An 18,126-nucleotide genomic window follows, 5' to 3' on the forward strand; every position below is an offset into this window, starting at 1 on the left:
AAGAATAGCCGGAGGCAGAGCTGACAGTGGGATAAGACGATCATACTCCTTCTCTGCCATGTTCATGCATCAAAATTCTCCTTGATTTTCAGAGCACAAAGAAACGTTAACTCTGAAATATTTTACTTCATTTTCTTCCTTTGAGCCCCTCTCTTAGTGAACTTAGGTGTGTATTCCATGGGACTTGGAGAAACCAGCAAATTCATCACATTGTATAGTAATCTGTCTCAGTATAACAAGGCCAATTTTAATAAGAAAAAATACCAAATCTTCCCTGGTGTGTCTAAGAAAATAACTTCATAGAATCATGTATTTATCAGTAGCATATCTTTAAGAGACTATGGAAAATTATGAAAAACTTCCATGAGCTATAGCAGTCAAAAGGAAACTAACTGTGACTGCGATTATATGGCATTTTAAAAAGGGACTGGTGAAATATTCCTGAGATTTTGCTTTTCTCTCCAAACTCAGGAGGTTTTATGCCCCTTTGTGGTTTTCAGGGGACACTGCTGTGTTCCTCTCTTAATGTCCTGGGGCTTTTTCTCTACCTCAAATTCTTCATGAACCAATCATAGAAAAGCAAAGACTGCTAAGAGCAGGTATTTGGAAAAGGCTGAAGCTGATCTTGGTTTTTGATCTCTCTCTCTCTTTGATTTTGTATCCATTTTCTTTTGTGAAATTTAATTTAGTCATATTTGAAGATGTTCCCATTTCATTTTGTGATTAAGCTCTACCTTTTTCAATGGGAAGCAGGCTGGGTGGAATACATAAATGTAGGTGACCTGTACCAAAGATGAATCGTGAGAGATTGACGATATCGAAAGGATTCATGTCTATGCAGATGGCAGATGCCAGCATCTCCAACCACTGCCACCACCTCGTCCTTCTGCCACTTTGCTTTGCTTCAGTGTTCCCTCATGATCTTCTTCAGTATGTTTCAATTGGCAGGAAATTTACAAATGAAATCCTTACTAAAGTGCAGTAAAACGATTTTCCCCTTCAAGGTCTGAATTTAGGAACCTGTCTTTTCTCATGACAGCTGATGACATCTCCAATGTCTAGAAACAGAAGGGAGAATCCATCTGTTGTCAGGAAGAGAAAAAAGATGTATGCAAGGTGCTGTACTTTTAAAATTTATTCCAAACCCTGGAGACAGGAAGTGCTTGAGTGGAAGTGGTAATGCTGAATTTTTTTCGAGTGCATGTTCTCTGTTATTGCATGCAAAAGTCACATCTAGAGTCAACTTAAGGGATGATACTTTGAATAGCCATTTTTCTTCTACAAAGTCATTTTTTTAAAAATAGTATATAATTTGTAATATTAAAGCTGTGACAAGCTGGAAAAATTCAAATAGGTATACAGTGCACATTAAAATGATCACTGCCATTTAGTCTGTTTCCATGATCAGTTTAGATTCCCTGATGCAGAGAGAAAAGCACATTCAAATGAGCCCTTTAACTTAGAATCTTAGTGTATTTCTTTTTAAATATTTGGTGCTTTGAAAAATATTAATTTTGTCTTAGGAAAATAGGTGCATACCAGACTCATGAAACTGACTGAATCAGCAGAATAACCTGTCTGGCTTCTACATGTCACAAGTTCATCACTACCTAAAAAATTGGCTCTTGTGAGCTGCCTGGGTTGGATCATTTTAACGATGTGTTACAAAATATATCTGACCTGCTATAAACAATCTCTTCTTTGTTTAAGAGAAAGTAAAAGAAAATGAACAAGAGCAAGTAAAATGCTTCCTATTGCAAAGTGATCGCCCTTGAAAGCAGTTCCTGTCCTCACAAAGCTCCTCTTTACTCACCACCAGCAGTCACACACAGCCAGGGCAGGGTGTGTGTATGTACACACATGGCCATCTCAAAATGGTTATTGAAATCATTTGATATATTTCCATACACGTTGGAAAAATATAAGTCTTTAAAACTGGGTCACTTACATTTTAATGTGTGGAAACCAATAGTCTGAAGAAATTTCCAAAGAATGGAAACCTTTGCCTTGTCTGGTTGGATGTAGTAAAAGCAGCTCTGAGCCTTCTAGTTCTTCATTCCACCAGCTCCCTTTAGGAAATCATTTAATAGACATAAATGAAACCCATCATATATGTTTGGTAGAGTTCATGCGTGTTTGGCACATTGCGGCTGACCCACAACAGTGGTGGGTTAACCCTGATGTAAAGCTAATCTGTTGTCCACTATGAGAATCAAAATAATAGTTCAAAAGACTGCTATCATTTGGACCCCAACCAAATAAAACATTTAGATGTGCCCATGGGGACATACATATCACTTTAACAAGGAAACTAAAGGTGAGAGTCTCTAATGGTAGAAAGACACTCAAAACAAGATTCAGTGAATCAGTGGGGACTTTGAATATGCACCTTCTCTTACAATTGTTCTAAACCAATGCTATGATGGTCTGGTTTTAAACCTGGTTTCTTTTGGTCAAAGTTCCCCCTTGAGTAATGGAAATCAGTAGACTGAGGCTTAAACTTATTCTCTCTTTCTCTTCCTGCCCTCCAGCTTAGCACAGAAATGAGGTAGGTAGGAGGAAAACGTAATTAATAGAGAAAAGCTGTATGATTTGCCTGGATCTGGACTGCAACTGCGTTAGGGAAGGCACAGTCTCTTAATCTGTGGAGAAGAGTCAAAGTGTATTTTATTTCTAATGGTTTTGCATTTCACTTGCTTTAATGTGAATAAGAGAAAAAGCTACATGTTGTTTCTTCTTCATTCACTGAATTTTCTGTTGGATCCCAAACTTTCTGAATAAGCATTATTTTGACACAGGGTCAAACTTGAAATTCAGAAAAATAAGAGTCATTAATTTTGTGTTTCTCTTTTTTATGGATGAGACCATCACAATCTTGAGATATAAAGGAGTTCTTTTTTCTTTTCCTTTTTTTCACTGAGAAGTTTAGGGGATCCCTTTTTCTCTTGAACCAATCGAGGCTAGTATAGAGTCAAGACCTAGGGTGAGACAGGCACACTCTGAAGATAGTTTTCAATCTGTGAATGAGCCAGTACGATTGTTGGAGATCATCCGTGATATCTTTTTTTCTAACTTGCAGTGATCTGTTGAATTGGGTGCCCAAGGCCAAAGTTGAAAAGGAGGAGTCCAGTGCACACACTGGAATCCTGTGGGAACAGACCCCAACAACTTTCTGTGTCTGACGGATTCCAGAACCTGAAGACCACACCCTGCACCAGGAACTGGAGCAGCAGTTAGCAATAACCGCATTCCAGAGTTCTTCCTAGAGCTCACGATGCTCACTGCAACGCCAGCTCTGGAAAAGCAACACACACACACACACAAACACACACACCAGTGCTCTGCTGTCTCTTCTCCATCCCCCTGCTTGCCTTGATGGTCATCTAAATGGCCAAGCCTCCCAGCCTGCTGGACATCAGTGTCCAGCTGGGCAGCTGTCCCGGAGGTCAGCTTGCTTTCCCTGGCTCTCAGACCCTTGTTTCAGTCAAAGGTAACTGAGTACCTTATGTGTGCTAGTGCTTGTGTCTATTCAAAGGAACAAACAGATTGAAGCTTCTAGCAATTACAGCTCTCAGCAGCTGCTTTCAGAGCTGAACCCCTCAAACTTCAGTGTGTTTAGGATTTACCTGGGGATCTTGCTACAAAGCAGGTTCTGATGCATTCGGTCCTCGGTGCAGGTTGAGATTCTACATTTCTGAGAAGCTCCCAGTGAGGCAGACTGCTGATCCTCCAACCACAGTTTACAGTGGTTCTCGAAAGAACTCAGTACTACCTCTGGAATATCGCATATCCTGTCCTTGCTGAGAAAACTTGTGGATATCCTGTGCCAAACAGTTATTTGTACAGTCTTTGTTTGTTTGTTTGTTTTGTTTTTCTTTTTTGGTACAGGGATCAGACTCAGGGGTGCCTTACCATTGGGCTCACTCCAGCCCTTTTTATTTTTTATTTTGAGACAGGGTCTCGCTACATGTCGAGGCTGGCTTTAAACTTGCAATCCTTCCTCAGCCTCTCCAGTTGGCTTCACTGCTGGAATCAAGTCTGTGCAACACCATTTGTAGATGTTTTTGTGTTTTTTTCCACTCAAGCCTTGCTGTGCTTGGGAGACAAGAGGATACAGTTCTCCTGAGCTTCCCTGCCTCATAGTAAGTCTTCACGTTACCCAGGGATGCTATGCTGTGGTTGGAGTGCGAGTCCTTTGAGCACTTTTAGAAGTATAAAGTCAGAGAGCTTATTGATGCAGCTCCTGCCCTACACACCCCTCTTATTCATCCACAGTTGACAAGGGAGGACCAGGGCTGGTGATTCCTTGGAATGACATTGACCCCTTCATGCATGTTTCACCCAACAGGTTTTTTTTTTTTTTCTTTTTTTAATGATGACTATTTTCCTCAAGAGCTGTAGAAAACAGTGTCCAGAACTAAAGTTGTCAGGTTCAGTGCTCTAGTACCTTCTTCTAATCTTCAAAATGAATTGCTGACCCACTCTCGATGGAGGATAAGATGGCATCTTCCACCGTTATAGCCCACCTCCACGCTCATTATCATCTCCTGACTTCCAAGCCTCTCTTCCACATTTACTGATGTGGAAGTCTCTTTCCAGCCTCTGCGCCTGGGTGTGGCTTTCTCCTCTGTGTATGTTGAGGCATCCATCATACACCTTCATGCATCCCTCTATCAGCTCCCATGTTTCCACAAGTTTTTCAAATAACCATTACTCTCTGCGAGTGCCCTGGAACTAGGACTTTTTAATTTTCAACATAGATTATTTCACAGAGAATATCATGCTTCTTAATTCAGCTAATGTACCTGCATCCTCTTTCTTTGGTCCTTCCTGTCCTTACATCTCTGGATTAGTTCCTCCTCCACCTGAGGTTGATAGCTTCTCTTGAACCCAATACCCCAATGCCTGTTTGGAGCCCATCAGTTTTTCTCTCTCTCTTGTCTTTATTTTCTCCAGCATATAAACATCCTTAAAACATTTGTAACTAAAATATTTCTCTTACTTTTTTGGTTTTAATGATCACACTTTTCTTCCTTCATTGGCAAAACTACTAGAAAGAGCAGTCTGAACTTGAGGCTTCCAGTTTAACTCCCATTCAGTTTCTCTTCTAGTGTAAGATGGTGTCTGTATCCATCATCCCACAGAGTCAGAGCTTGTCAGGATCATCAAAGATTCAAGTTGCTGCGTGCAATAGGCACTGTTAAGTCATTACCTTGAACTTTCTGAAGAGTTGGCTGTGCAAATTATGTCTCCTTTTTTTAATTTCTTCACTGACTTCTGGTTTACCACTTTTTCCTGAATTTCCTTTTCTGTCTGTAACTTTACATAAGCAGAGCTTCCCAATAGGTCTTCCAGTACTCTCAAGTGGTAAAAATGGATTATAGTAGTGATAGAGATCCCTGTTGCCACAGAATGGACTGTGGGAGTAGGGCAGAAGGAGGTCTTGGAGAGTTGATTGGTCCTTTTCTCTGTGTGCAACTGTATCGATTCCCAATCTCTGCAGCATTAATGGGATTCTGATGTCGAGTGCTTGGGTTAAGATCTTTGCCCCTGTGCTGACTGCCCCAGTGGACCTCCCTACCCCAGTGCCTATATGATGTCCATATCTAGTTCTGAGCCACACTCTGTAGTTGCAGAGACAACTGCTTCTTTTCCAAAACACCTTCTTGATTTCTCAGGTAACTAGATCTGATGTCTTTAAAACGTCCCACACTGAACTTACTATCTTTTGGCTGCAGTTTGCTTACTGAAGAATGATCCAGGCTCCTAATCAGTTCCAAAACCACATACTGATGATCACCCTTTCTGCTGTTTTTTTGCTAACCATAACATCTTGGTCTTGAAGTGCTGCTCTGTCTTCTAATTACCTCTCACCTCTTAACAGATTTTAATAGGTCAGTATTTAGCTTAAAAACCCTCCAGTAATTCCCCGTTATCATTGAGTATATCAGAAATCATGATACAGAAGGCCCTTGCTGGTTTTGATCCCCATTAGTTCAGCTTTATTTATCATAATGTTCCTTTGTCAGTTACCACATAAACTTCCTGACCTCCAGCCATACCCAACTCTTTGCAAAATATATCATGTTTTCTAATTTTCAATTTTCTCATTTGCATACTCTTTTCCACTTGACTAAATCATATTTATTTTTCATGACTTACCTAAAATTTTCTTCAACTTGTCATTCTCTTAAAATCTTCTATAACCTCTTTATTATCCTGAACTTCACTTTACCAAAGTATTTGCCACTCTGTGTTGTGATTGTTTACTTCCATGGCTATCCAGTTACACTGTGTCCCTTTGATGGTAGGAATCCTATCTAATTCATATGTATAGCTCTTCCTTTTACCATATCAAGTGCTATGGGTAGAACTTCATTCTCCTAAAAAGGTATATTGAAGTTCTAACCACCAGTATCTCAGAATGTGTTCCTATTTGATAACAGGGTCTTTGCAAATTTAAAGAAGTTAGGATGAGGTCACTGTGACTGACCCCAGTGTATCATGACTAGATTATATTCTCCATATAAAGAAAGGAAAGTTGGACACACACACACATAGGAAGACAATGGGAAGACATGCAGGGAGAACCCTATGTGTGATGAAGGCAGAGAAGGGAGTTTATGCACGTGCAAGCTAAGGAGTAGTAGAAGTTGCCCATGAGTCACCAGAATCCAGAAAAGGCAAGGGAGGTTTCCCCACAGGGATCAGAAGGAAGATGTTCCTACCGACACCTTGACTTTGGACTTGTAACTTTGAGACAATACATTTCAGTTTGTGGCACTCTGTTGCAGGAGCACTAAGAAACTAACATATGGAGCAATAAAATGCAAAACAAATATTCAAAGTAGTGAATGTTTGGGATGTCTGCTTCTATAATTTGGTCAGAAGAAGACGTGACATTCTTTGCTTCTAAAATGCAGGTGATGGTTGAAATACACAGAACACTTAAAATTAAACATTAAATATTTTAAAATGCTATTAATTAGTTTTACTCTTATTATCCCATGTGGCTCTTTAGGGGCACAGTCACACCAAGGCATTTGACATGGGGCACCAGATTCCAGATACCCAATCCATGCTTCCTGCTTTACCCACAGTCTGGAACCAGACACATGCTGGCAGCCATGACAGTGCTTGGCTTTGGGACATACTTTTTTCCCTAAAAATGAACCTCTGAAATTGTGATGTAACAGAAACCAAACAAAATAAAATGCGTGATTCATTTCAGATAATTATGGTATTGATTTTATTAGCAACATCTCAAGGATGACCTTTTTTACTATGTAAACTTGTCAAGAAAAATCCAAATTTTAGAAAATAAATAAGATGCCTATTCACATCACGTAATAATATTGATTTTATAAAATGTTGCTAAGAAAATCAGAGTTTCCTTGAAGTTGAATAAAATGATGAGTGTATTTAAAATTCTTGTCCAAATATGTAAGCTACAGATGGTGTGAACACTCCGACCATGGGTGAGAACATGCAGATGACTCTGATTGCTCTCTCTCTCCAGAGGTACCACCTCCCACCTTCAAGAAACGGGTGACCGAATACTGCCCTCACTAACTCCGATGGTCCCTGGTCTCATCAGTGCATGTGAGTGTACCTGGAGAGACATCTAGCGAGTCCGCTTGGGAGGCTGGTCAGCGTGCCCACTGGTACATCAGGTAAGAGACTGCTGCTTGTGCTGTGGCAGTGACCGAGGTCCTGCCCTGGCAAGCAACATCTCAGTGATCCTGAGGCTCTCATGCAGTCCCTGTTCCCCAGGCCCCTCTCAGATGTGGGCAGACTAGCTCAGGGTGCTCCTTAGACCATGGGTGCTGCATGGGTGCTTAGGCTTGTGTTTAGCACCCAATTTCTTCATATTTTCATTCTTTTCATACAGATAGGGAACATGGAGGAAAAGATCAGTTCTGATTTTGTTACTTGCTGTCTGAAAATAATTTGAGAGTCATAAAGAAAAACGATGAATATCAACATCGAGTGGGAAACCGGAAGGACGATCTTCACTGGAAAACAGATTAGAGAGCTGGTTTTCAGTTGCTGAAGATGTTCTGTGACTTGAAATAGCCTGTCTCTAGAAGTCTTCATGGAGTATTATAAAATACTGCATACAGAACACAGTTTGCTTGAGAAAAAGAGGTAAGGATAAACGAGAAGAGAAAATGAAAGACCCTTGGCTGCTCTCATGAGCAGGGCCAGCATGCCAAGAGGATTGGTGGTTGACGCCACCAGGAGAGGGTGCTTGAGAAAGCAGAGATTAAGTCAGCGATTAGCAAGTTCAAGTTGATCTCGTGACTCCTTTTCCTTACATTCATGCCAGCACTGAGCACGCATTGAAGAATGGTGGAAGGAAACTTGTTCCCGTGTGTGGAATCAAACTACTTTCTTTGAGGCTGGTGGGAGCATTATTTTAGGAACACTAAGCTGTTACAAGCCATTTCTGACCATCATATGCCATGACTATTTTTGCACAATGTTGTAAGAGAAATGTTGTAAGATAGTGATTTGCAAACTATGATGCAATATGACAAACCTTGTGGAAGAGCGGCTGAACCAAACCATGAGAGACGTCTTTTAGGAAAAAGAACTTTTAAGGGGGAGCATTCTATTTCCAGCATGTAGTAGTAATAATAATAGTCTCAATAACACTAACTATCATAGTTACCTGGCTATGTTTGATTTGTGAAGAATGAAAATGCCATAAATCTTTTCTGTTCTTCTTTATATACTCATATTAAATTACCACTAATAGAACCACAAGTATCATCATTGTCTATATTGAAGCTAAATATTTATTCTCATTTTTATATATTCTCAACACTAATGAGAATAATATTAATAATGACCTTTCTTATCAGGTTTACATAAAAGAAATCCCCAGAGAATGGTGGGGATCACCACATGGCTGGGTGGGGTGGGGGTAACATCGGCATGTTGAACTGCATTGTCTGTCTCTGCACCAAAGTCAGCACCCTGGGATCCTGCTCACCAAACACCAGGGGGGTGCTTTCCCCAAGCACCCTGGGATCCTGCTCACCGAACACCATGGGGGTGCTTTCCTCTGGTTGGGGAGTCCAGACGACCCCACTCCTATCTCTGGCCCTGAGACTTACATGTACACATATATTTACAAACATTCCCTATGGGGAGGTGCTACCCCAGGTTGAGGGGCCCAGATCTAGAAAAAAATAACTTTATTTTTTAAGATAGGAAAGGCAATTTCAAGTAGAGAATTTGTTTTTCTTCTTTTAATTTCTTCTCCCCTCCCTGAGCTCAAGTAGGTTACCAAACTTAGAAATAAACCTTACTTTGTGGACAGAATCCATCACTATAACAAAGCAAGAAAATATGTGCAGTGTCTGGCACAGAGCAGGTGTTTCATGAACTCAGGGTTTCCTTCCTGAATCTGCCCCTTCTTCAAAGAGGAGGGAACAGAATAAGGAAACGTTTCACATTGAGGTATTTCAAACAAGACTTCACTGTTCATTTGGGAAAGGGAAGTCATTTTCTTACCCAGTGGGTTTTCAAATGCAGGCTGCCCACTCCTGCTTTGTACCTTGATAGACGAGGCATTTGTCTCCTTGTTATCACACAGTCCAGTGTTTTCTGTCCAAGTTGCAGGCAGATTTCGACCGTAGGAATTAGGGACCACTAAAGGAGGCCATGTAGGACAGGGCGCTGGCACTTTGCTGACTGATAGGGACTGCAATTTTATTTTTGGAATGTAGCCTAAAGCTATTATGACTCTGGATTTTTGACAGGCATCATGCATTGCTATTTCAGAAGAAAATTTCACTTTAAAAATCAAGTAGCCTGAGGGTTTGGAATCATACTTACATTTTTAATAAGTTGTCAAAAAGTACTTTGCAGTATTCATTTGTAACTGGACTAAACTCAGCAAATTTATATGTAAACTACTCAACCCCGAGAACAGCTCATTGCACAAAAATGGGTAGGGGCCCTGTTATCAAGTTTATACTAAAAGAAGTAGGAGATGCTGATTCTTATCTATTTTCTTTGTGCTAGACAGACATATAGTATCCTGAGTATATTTTTGTCTAGAAATAAATTGAGATGGGCCCTTTTTGTTATTTGTTATTTGACCAGGCAAATAAAGTTCTCAGAATAGACTCTTCAATGAAGCTTGTAATTACTCATAAGTCACTGATAAATCTATTATCCAGAGAGAGAGAAAGGGAGAGAGAGAGGAGAATGCTTTGGTTAGGATTGAGAGGATGGGACCCTTGAGTGACAGTCATCAGCAAAGCAGGCTTTAGGGCTGATTATTTGATTCCTGTCATCTGGTCAGATATATTACTAATGAAAAACATTGACTATTTGATTGACTCCAACATTGCTCTTGGTCTGGGAGGCACAGGCTTCCTGGATTAGGCATAGAGGAAATGCGTAGTGGCCTCGTGAACTCTTTGGAGATGGTTGTCCTACAGTGAAACAGGGGAGATGCTTTTCGGTCAGAGCCTGTTCAGAGTCTGCATCTCGAGTGTCAGTTTTTCCATGTCAATAATTCCAATAATTCAAAAAATTGTGATAACAGAAATAATGCCTATTTTGTTGTGTTCTTAAGAAAATGTATGAAACTAAGAAAATGCATGAGAAACAACCTCCACAATTGTTTCTGCCTTGGATAACCCTTCCTCATAGCTGGGATGCAGGGCCAGAACAGTGGCCTAGTAAACCTGTGGAAATTATTCAGGTTATTCATGCCAGCAAGCTATGGGACAAACACCCACGGCGTGGCGATGGACTAGTGTGTACCAGAGTCAGCCTATGTATAGCAGCCTAGAAATCAGAACATGAAAGTCAGCTGTTCTCTGACTAATTGGAAGAAATACTTGGGATGTATTTAAAGCCTTGTCTAAAATGCAGGAGTGATCTTGTACAGTTGCACTGTCGGAATGCCAAATGACATGCGAGGGCCCGAGAGCCCACACAAGTCAGCTGCCTCCCAGTGACCCAGGATACTCTGCAGAGGCACAGTGGAATTCCAGCCCTAGCTATACAGGATGGTTGAATTTAGCATGTGAATGCAGAATTACGATATTCTGAGGAGTCATGGATAGTCTTAGTCCTGAACACTGCAAACACTTCAGACCTCCTTCAGCAATAGTCCAAGTTGTTTGGAGAATAAGCTGTGATAACATTGTGAGGGAAAGATGGAAGATTATTTGGAAGAGTATTTTGAGAAGTCTTGAGTAACAAGTAGGACATGTCTTAGGATTTTTGACCAGAGCAACATTGTGAGGAGAATGATGCCTTCAGAAGACCCAACAGTGATTCAGAGTGGAGGAGAGCAGATGGAGGTTCAAGGATTGGTGCAGACTACAAACGCTCTATGTGATCTTTATAATATGAAATGCAAAATCAATAAGGGTGAAGAACAGAAGTGAAATCAGGAAAATGCTGATGCTTGGGAATTTCTTTTACTGTTCTCTCTACTTTTGTGTATATTTAAAATTTCACTATAATTTGAAAAAAATGGTAATTCTTAAAATTTTCCTTCTTGGACCTCTTTGAATAGTTAATGAAGACAACTGATAACTCAGTTCAGAAATAAGCATTCTAAAATATTTGTGTATATCTTCAAAGGCTCATACCTCTCCCTTCCTCTCACCCTGGAGTTCATCCACGTGTCTCATTTATATATGGAAAATATCTCCGAGTCAAGACTGGGCGATTTCACCCCCAGTCTCTGGGCTCTCGGATGTGGCTCCAAGCTCTCATTTCTTAAAGCTTGGCTTTCTTTTGCATCATTCACTTCTTCCTCTCAAGTGCCTCTCTGTGCCCCATGGAAACTCCTCAGGAAGCATTGCTTCTCCTCTGTGCTCAGCAGGTTGTGGGCACATCAGAGGAAGGAAGTGGCGTCTGATAGTGTGCCACAGGAGTATTTAGCCCAGCCCGAACACTGAACTCCATGATAGGAACTTAGTGGATCGCTCAGTAGCTGATTGGCACAACACACATCCACACCTGTTATTGTTATTATTGTATATATTGTTATATATGCAAATGAAACTCATTTGGTATGAACCAGGAAAGGGAGCAAAACACTATTGGTTAAAAACTTGGATTTTGGAGTTCCAAAGACCAAAATTCAAAACTTTTGTGTTTATCATCTTTGAGACCTTCAAAAACTCACTTATTTCTCTGGTCTTTTTTTTTTTTTTCTGCAATCTATGTGACATCTAATTCGTCACTGTTGAAAAGATTAAAATGAAACATGAAGTATGTTACCTGTAATTAATGGTGACTACGTTGATATTTCCCAACAGGACTTGGCCACCTTTCTATGTAGTTCCCCAAACCTCATTATTTTACCTGAAAAAAAAAAAAAAGATGTCAAGTATGTCTGCAGTATGACATTAAACATCCTGGGAAGTTTACATGACGCCATCTCCTTCTCAGAACTTGCTTATCTGTAGGATCAGTCTTCAGTGCAGGTTCCACGGGCTCTTCACCTGTGAACGCGTCCCTGATTGTCCTCCAGGTTGCCTCGAATCTTCTTAGTCTATGAATGAGTCCTCAGGATCCCATCTAATCCCATGGATTTAATTGCTACCCATTCACCAATGATCCACCCCTGTGTCATCTTTAGTCCCTTATTATGACCTAAGTGTCAGCATTTTAAATGTGAACGACACTCTGTTTTCGTGATAGAGATTTTTAATCCCTGTCCCATTCTCATCACTCTTGATTTTCCGATTCAGTTGAGGCCTTCAAGGTCCTCTCTCCCTCAGCTCCCAGATTCAAATAACTCTCTCAGTCACTCCTTCTAGTAATCAGGTTCATCGTCTCTCTTTTCCTCCTGCTTCCTGCTCCACTTTCTTGACTCAGAATGTCATCACCCGCCTCTGGATATCTAAACCTTCCTGCTGGCTGGTTTCCCTAACTCGACTTTTCTCTCTGTACCTGGTGCCAGCGTTGCTCAGCGGGCGGCTGGGCTGCATGGGAGGCCAGTCTCACAGTCCCCTGCTTGCTGGGAAGCTTGGCTACCGTGGTATGAACCAGGAACAGTTGTCCTGTTCCTCCCAGTCTCATTTTATGTTCGGGTAAAACCCCCAAACCGTGGGTTTCTTTACTTAAGGAAGTTTTGTGTCCCCTTGCCTTCTATCTTAATATTTTGAGAGTATGAAATATTTTCTTTGACTTATTTTTTTCATATAGTAACTCACCCTCATTCCATGAGATTCATTCTTTCCTCTTTTTCAAAAATTCCCTTCATTGGCTGAAATAGTTGCATAACTCTGTCCCTCTACTGCTTAGCATAGCTGTATTGTAATGCTCAAATTATTTCTGTCTTTCCATTTACGCTAACCTCAGGATCAGGCATTTCATCCTATTTACATACTGAATTCCTGTTATGTGGCACATGTTAAGAACCTAGCAAGTGTTTATTGTACAAAATTAAACATGGTCTCTGTAATCATAGAATGCTTTAAACTAAACCTGGTCCCTATAATCATAGAATATTTGAAAAAATGTAATAACAGGTCAAAAGTTCTGGAAAATATGAAATAGTAAGATGTTTCTAAAACTAGTCCGTATGATCATCAGCATTATTTGACACATTTCTTGTAAAATCAGTTCCCCTGGAATTTTGTTATTCCTTTATCAACATGGGAAAGCTGGAGTGGAAAGCACAGGATACAGTGCCCACATGCTGGTTCCTCATAGACCCAGGCCTAAAGAAAGAGAGTAAAAGAATCTGTCTGGGCTCAAGAATCAGGAAAAAATAAGCTATCAGAAAATCTCTTTGACTTAACCCTGGGCACATAATCTCCACCCCCGCCTTGGCAGATAGGAAAAAACAAAAGGAGGATTTTTCCATCTTGAGAGACCTCGTATTGTCTAACATGTAAGACAGGGCAAATGTGACTGTCCAACACTAGGAGGATTGAAAAGGAAAAGGAGGGTAAACCTGTATTCTGAGTATGCTCTTTTATTTGGTAAATTCCCAAATTTAAAAGATACATATTGGGTACAGGAAAAGATTGTAATTCTTGGATTTATAAAATTATTTATAACTGTGGAAAACAGGACTACATATGTGAATTGGAACCATCCTAGAAAACCTGGAGTATATCGTTGCTTCTATTTTTTGTGGAAAATTCCTTTGGTCCTGTATACTAAAATTGTTTTAGATTTAATTGGTTCTCTTAATAAGTACAATCATTAGAAAGTTAAGCAAGTCTTTAAATTGGAAGGTACCTGGTGGATTAGTATCTTAAAGTTTAGAAAGTAGTGTCAGCAATTAATTAAGAAGTACATGTACTGACATTATGCCCCAGCGATCTTCAGCTCTTGATGCTAATGAATTCATGGTCATAAAGATCCTGCTCAAAACAAAAGTAGGCTCAATCCAGTTCATCAATATGAAGTTGCGTTGTTCTTTTCTGTATCCTAAGAGCAGAAGCCGTGGCAGATTTGGTGTTGATGATAGACAGGATCCTCGCCCACTGAGGAGAAGGTCTGAATAGTTTATAGATACTTTTCAAAATGTTCATCTGCAGCTGTAGCATCAATGAAGGGAATCTGTGCTCATTATTGAAGTCAGGTTGCTATGAAGTGCTCTGGTAGCCCAGCCTTCTTCCTCTGGCACTGTCCATGACTAATCAGGAAATGTGGTAGGAAATAACCAGGTCTCAGAAAATTTAGAATTAAAAGAAATAAAATTTTGTCGTTGATGTTGTTATTCTCCTTAAAAGCAAAATATACTAATGTTAAGAAAAAAAAAACAAAAACATTCACTAGTAAGAAATAAAAGATAGCTAGAGGAAAGAAGGGGGCCATTCATATTTTTGAAAATCCATTATTCCCACCATTTTGCTTTATATGTAGGTGAGGTGAGGGGAACATTTTCAGAAGGGAGAAAATACAACATCCTAGCTTTCTTCCTGGCTGAGTCGAGCTCTGAAGGAAGCTTTCACCAGCACATTAGCTCCCATCCAAGATGCTGCCTCTGAAAGGAGCTGCTGGTCAAAACATTTGGCCAGCAGGTGATCATGGCAGCTCAGGGTCTGTGTGTCCTGTGCTTCACCACCTGGGTAATTTAAACTGATCTGATGTGACTGGCAGTTGTCAGCTTTCACCCAGCTCAGGAGACTAAAGGTTAAAAATGAACTCACTTTATTATGCCAGTTTGTTTTCCAGGGCATTTTAAATACAGGCTTTTCAGGAGATTGAAAGAAATATCAAACTGTCCACTATTTCATTTCTACATTTTCGATTTTAATGGGCTGTGCCTATAGAGTTAATTAGTTCCAGGGGACAGTGATCTGAATGCATGTTTAGGATGGATACAAAAGTTGAAAGACCTATGTATCAGAGACAGGCTTAGGTTTGAAAACAGTTACTAAGGAAACCTGAGAGTAAAGTCAGATGGCAAAGATCATTTTTTTTTTGGTAGGAATCTATCCAGGTTTCCAAGTTACAAGAACCTGGTTTTAGCACTGAGTACTGTAAGGGTACTGAAGTCTTTTGGACTCTCAATCTCTTATTTTTTCCACTTTAATTATGTTTGATAAAACTATGCTGAGCTCAGTAACCTGTACAAGGTAGAAGTTACACTAAATAAGTTTTAAGAGCCATTCAAGCCTGGTTGTTCTTCAGTTGGCTGTTAAATAAAACCCGGTGAGTCTTGGCAAGTGATCTGCTTTTTAACAGACCTGCGTTCTTTCCCCAGGTGAAGGACTCAGTTTGCCTTTGTCAAACTGAGTTTGACACAGTTTGCCTGTGTCTGAGGCACAGGAAGTATACACGGGCATTTTTCTCCTTATCCATTGAGAAGATACCAGAATGTTTAACATAACACATTAAAAAGTAGATTTAAAGCACAGTTTTTTCATGTAGAATACTGTGAACATTAAATTGGAATGGGGAATTATATTTGCAATACTAACTTATTTGAATCTTTAATAATCCTATTTTATTCTTGCAACAAATAATATTGACTATTGAAAATATTCCCAAATGTTATTAGGTGTTCATTTGGAAAACCAGTTCCCTTGATTAAAGTTTTAAATTGAATCTAAGAATGGTTTTACTCATGTGGACAAGAAGAAAAATACTTTTATTTCCTGTAATTTCCCCCCCCCCCAAAAAAAAAAATTGGGTAAAAAACTTGAAGTGTCCATTCATTTAATTGTTGCCTTGTAAAAATGTCACTTCAGGCTTGTAACTCTAAGATGACTCTTAGATGTCAGTTTTTAACAGTCATAATAAATGTATCTTAGGCTGAAAAACCTGAAATTTTATTATAAGAGGGAAAGAAAACTTCATTTTATTCACATAATCACAGTTTCCTTTCTTTTGCTTCTAAGTAATAATGCTGTGTAGTCACCATTATGTTGAACGGTACTTGAAGCACAATCCTGAAACCATTTTATTTTTATTTCTTACCATTCTTCTAATTTAATTTAAGAGCCTAGTTCTTTTCTTGTCCCTACATGAAAATGTGTCAAGATTCTAGGACCTTATTGGTTACTTTTAGGCACAAAATGAAACTCCACTTCAGAAATAAAACATCCCACCCATTTAAAAAATCCGAAATGTGCGTTTGACTTGGTATGAAGGTGTCTCCTCCGCTGTGGGTGGGGGAGACCACCATAGGCTGGAGCTGCTGGGCACTCTCCTTCTCCACCTCAAGAGCTTCTCTCCCAGGTGTTTCTGCAGTGTCTGGCCCCTGGAGGTTGGGACATAGGAAAGCCAGATAAAAGCACAGTAAGACAGTTCTGGAACTAACAAAGTGCCCCTGAGCTGGTGGAGCATTCACGGGCTTTGGTAGACGTTGAGGACTTATGTGGTCTTGCGATCTGTGACTTCCTTGGAGAACTCTGAGTGTTCCCGTCCCACTCATTCCCACTCATTCCCACTCATTCCCACTCATTCCCACTCAGTTGAAGTTTCACATTCAGTTCCCTTGAAGATGGTCAGTGTCCTGGGAATCCAACCGTAGCCTTGACATCCCTCTGCCCGGTGGTCTTCCTGGAGCCTCAGATTTAAGTAGGTGAAGTGTTCATACATCCCTCACTTCAGCAATCTCTGCCTTCTCTCTGCCAGCCCTGTGTATATTGCTGATATGACTTGATTACGTTCTTCATAAATTTCTTTGGTTAGGGAACACTGTAGTGGATACAAAGATGCAGGGACCATTTGGTGATTTCTTTAAAGTCTCTTGTCTTCTTTAGGCTGGGAGAAATTTGCAGCATGGCTCCTTAGTAAATCTCCTCTGAGTACTCCTAGTTCCCCAGCTCCAAACTCTTCACATTTTCCATGAGTATGAGGAATCTAGAATCATCTACCTTATTCAAAACACAAGCAAAGTTTTCCCAAACTTGAACTAGGGCTGTCTTCAATGTGCCCATCTGAAATTTTTCAATTATATATTCTCTTACCTAAATAACACTAAGGGATATTACCTCTACTTAGTCATGTTAGCATAGAGATTAATGTGTATCTTGACTGGTATCTGAGAACTTATGAATATGACTCTTTGAAGCATTGTTATATTTGCTAATATCTTATAATAACAGTACGGTTTATACTTCTGTAAAACTAAAATAGCAAAAATTATGTTTCTACAGATGACCTTTGAAATTTCAGGTTAAAATACCCTACATTGTATTTTTCATGTATCATTATCAAAAACTGTTGAACATCCCTATTATCACAATATGAGGACAGATGCTTCTTATTTTATGTGGCAATTATCAAAATAAAGTATCAGAAATGTTGTTGGTTATTTAAATATACATTGAAGAATGTGCTGGAAGATACATTCTGGCATATTCTGAAGCTACATTACCCACTGTATCATTACTAGCTGATGGTATGTAAATTCAAATTTAAATTAATGACATATAAATTCAAATATTTCAGTTAAATACCCTAGCAGCATTTCAAGTGCCCAAGAGTCATAATTGACTGGAGGCCACCATATTGGACAGGGCAAATGCAAGCAATCTGCATCATTCTCAAAATGTCTAGAAGGTAGCACTGCTCTAGAGCAAGGTGCCATGATTGATCCACATACAGGGGACCGGTAGGCAGAGGAGTGCTGTGGGTTGCCTAGGACAGGCACCTGAAGAAGGCTTCTGAGTT

The 18,126-nt window shown here is 39.9% G+C and overlaps 1 long non-coding RNA gene across 1 annotated transcript; it reads left to right on the plus strand.

Moving 5' to 3' along the window:
* Positions 1 to 1,066: 1,066 nt before the first annotated feature.
* LOC306665670 lies at positions 1,067 to 15,652 on the plus strand. The gene is made up of 3 exons (XR_013765107.1): positions 1,067 to 1,116; positions 7,520 to 7,673; positions 15,434 to 15,652. It is a non-coding gene; the product is annotated as an uncharacterized lncRNA (long non-coding RNA).
* The last annotated feature ends 2,474 nt before the right edge of the window (positions 15,653 to 18,126 follow it).

The sequence above is a fragment of the Sciurus vulgaris genome (assembly GCF_902686455.1).
Source record: "Sciurus vulgaris genome assembly, chromosome: 7".
Lineage (NCBI taxonomy): Eukaryota > Metazoa > Chordata > Mammalia > Rodentia > Sciuridae > Sciurus > Sciurus vulgaris.